Here is a 3,607-nt window from a genome sequence, read left to right on the forward strand (position 1 = left end):
AGCAGCTAACAGCTTTTATATGTCACAGTCTGCAACTTCCAGAAAGGGCAGTCTTTCTTAGGGTCTCTCTCAGCCAAAATCAAAGGGGAGGGGTTTGGATAGAAAAAACAGTGATTGGGTGGCAACCTTTTTATGTGGGTGGTGAGGAAATTGAGTCACACCCACAGCTTACGAAGTACAAACCATAAAAGACAAAAACCCCTTTTCTCTGGGCTTCCACCTTTTCTGTGAGTGGTTAATTTTCCTTATTTAAAGCTTTCTAGTTCCTGGTTCCCATACAAAAAGGAGGAAAAAAAAAAAAAAGAAGAAGATTGAGTTCTTGAAAACACCGACGGCTGAGTAACAAGCAGTACGTTTTTTTATAAGACAGCAAATGACATGGGAGCTGAAAAGAGCAAGCTGATATTAAATCAAGAGATCAGCTCACATCATTAATCTGGGTGGCCACAAATATGACTCAAGAGGGATGCCAGGCAGATCAGTAGTAGCCAAACTATAGCATATGATATTAGGATAATAGATGTTCAAGTGGTTGTACTTTCTGTCTCCATGTGGCTTTATTCTTCTAGTTTATGTATTTATTCTCTCCCTTTGTTTTGTTTCACCCTCTCTCCATTTTTTTTTTCTTTCTCCACAGAGGGAGGCAGCAAATTACCTGCCTTTTACCTGCCTTGTACACAATGCAAATAGAGAAGCTCATGACAAATGACAGTAGCCAAAACATCTGTTTCAGGTTTAAAAGCATATAGTTGAAATCTAAGCAGAGAGGGGTTCAGACTCTCAGGAAGCATTCTGAAGGGCATAGCATAGAGGCCATGAAGAATTTAACAGCAGCAGGGGCGCCTGGGTGGCTCAATGGTTAAAACCTCTGCCTTCAGCTCAGGTCATGATCTCAGGGTCCTGGGATCCAGTCCCGCATCGGGCTCTCTGCTAAGCAGGGAGCCTGCCTCCTCCTCCTCTCTCTCTCTGCCTGCCTCTCTGCCTACTTGTGATCTGTCTGTCAAATAAAAAAAAAAAGTGTTTAAATAAAAAAAAAAAATTAACAGCAGCAGCCAGCTGCCAACAGTTAAAAGTACCTTCTCAGAAAGATGGCATTGGAGCAAAATCCGTGTCCAGCAAGAACAAGAGCCAAGAATGCGAATGTCAGGGCAATCTACAATGAAAGGACCCTCAAAAATGCCATGTGTCATGATATCACTAGTAAAATGTGGACCATTCTCAGTCAGTGGCAACAGGAATCCTGGAGAATACACACTATCCAGTTTAAGAACTTACTTAACATGCACTAACTTGTCTAGTTTACCAATGTGATTGTCTTCTGCATATTTCAGCAGGAAGAGTACTATGTGAATTTACAGTCATCAGAAATGATGGTCATGTGGTTAGAAATACACCAGACTGGGAGCCAAGTTTCCTGGGCTATATTCCCAGTTGGGTCTTCAGCATTATGTGTGGCCTGATACGTACTGTTTAACTCTTCATTGGTGCAGCCAAAACTGGGAGGAAAAAGGTACATATCTTATGGTGAGATCTACAACATCCAATTCCTTAAAGAGCAGTAAGGTATTTGAAATGAGAAGTTTCTCTGAATTTCAAAGTACAGTGATGAGATGCAGTCTTAGATGTTAACAAGTGCCAAGTGTCACCCTATTTTAATGAGATTTAAGCTCCTAACTAAAGTCAAGTCATTTTAGGAGAGCTTACCATATAATACTGCAAGTTATAAACAGGAATTAATTAGCACTGGAGAACTGGAAAGACAAGAACACAAAAGCACAGGAGGTGAACAGGAAGAGTATAAAACATTAGAGCAGCTTGAGAAAATGCACATGGCTGTCCACAGTTACAGATGTTTAACAACTAGAGCTGTCCAGCTAGGGTCTCACCTCTTCAGAAGGTACTCATGGCACCTTGAATGAATCTCAAGGACACAGTGTTAAGGATTCCTGAATTGAATAGGAAGTTAGGCAACATCCTGTCTGTGGCCATCCAGTTCAAAGATCCCAGGACATTTGAGAATTTAGTGCTAGCACTGATTAGCCTTTATCTTTCAATATATCTCACAAAGCTTTCCAGCATAAATGGGACTAAAGGACTTTTATTACCTAAATAGCAGAGATGATCTTTTCTTTCTCTAGGTGGCTGAGCTCTTGCTTAGTGTCTCATAAAAATCAACCACTACTTCCAAGGTTACCTCTTTGTCATGTCCACTAAGAGATATTGTCCATCTCTTGAGGTTTGAACTAAGGGACTTCCATGGGGATAAAAATGCATTCCTTAAGAAATGTGTCTGGACCACAAATGAGTTTCCTCTAAAAGGAAATAGAGGGCTAGAGGAGGAGAAAGAGAAGGAAGGAATTTCTGAGTTGGACCTAAATGGGAGATTACTTCTTTGAGTCCAAATACATGAGGACAGAGCTGATAGTTGCTTAATCCTGAGACCCTGAGGCATGTCAATGATTTCAGATGTCTTTCAACACACATGGATTATATTGTGGAATTTCAGACTATTAAGGAAACCCACAAGGCTATGGAATCATAAAAGGAAAGACCTGTGGGAGGAGAATTTAAAATTCTGCCTCCAAGCAGACATAATTGCCAGGAGTATTTGAAATGCTTTGGAAGTAATTTTAATTTTAAAATACTTGCAAAATTAAGGGGCATACATCCAAGTTGCCAGTAAGAGAACTATTAATGAACAACTAACAATGAGGTGGTTCTTTATAAGATATCTTCTTGAAAAAGACCACTAACATGTTTAGAAACCTTAGGGGAATGCTTGCCAACAGTGACAGAAATGAAATATAGCTACCATACTGAAAAAAAAAAAAAGAAAGAAAGAAAGAAAAGAAAACACGCATATGACATATACAATTGGTAACAATTATTTTCTACCTTGAAACCTGTGAGAAAATGATTACGATTTTAAAAATGAAATAAGATATAAATATCCCAGAAAGTGCTTAGTAAATAGTGATGTGCTATATAAATAGAAACTATAATTGTATTCTCTCACCTCTAGGACAGAATCCCCAATCATCCTTTGCTCCTCCTCTTTCTCTTCTTGTTTCATATATCCACTAGTTTTGTAAAACATGTGGATTTATTTTGTTTATATTTGAGCATTGTTGACACACAATGTTACATTAGTTTCATGTGTACAACTTGATTTGACAAATTTATACATTTTTCTATGTTCAATACAAGTGTAGCTACCATCTGTCCCATTATATCATCACTCTTACAATATCACTTACTATATTCCTTATGCTGTAACTTTTATTCTCATGACTTATTCATTTCATAGCTGGAAGCCTGTATCTTCCACTCCCCTTCAATTTTACCCAAACTCCCACCCCATTTCCCATAGCAACCATCAGTTGTGTATTTTATCTCTGAGATGTCTCACCAAACTAGCCTTTTTTAAATAGCATTATTATGTCTTTTTTTTAATGTCTCTACTTATTTATTTATTTACTTACTTATTTTTATTTAGTTTTTACTTAGCTTTATTTGTTTGTTTATTTATTTATTTATTCAGTTAGTTTTTACTTTAATTCCAGCTAGTTAATATACAATATTATAGTAGTTTCAGGTGTACAAAATA

The sequence above is a fragment of the Lutra lutra genome, chromosome 4, assembly GCF_902655055.1.
Source record: "Lutra lutra chromosome 4, mLutLut1.2, whole genome shotgun sequence".
Taxonomy (NCBI): Eukaryota; Metazoa; Chordata; class Mammalia; order Carnivora; family Mustelidae; genus Lutra; species Lutra lutra.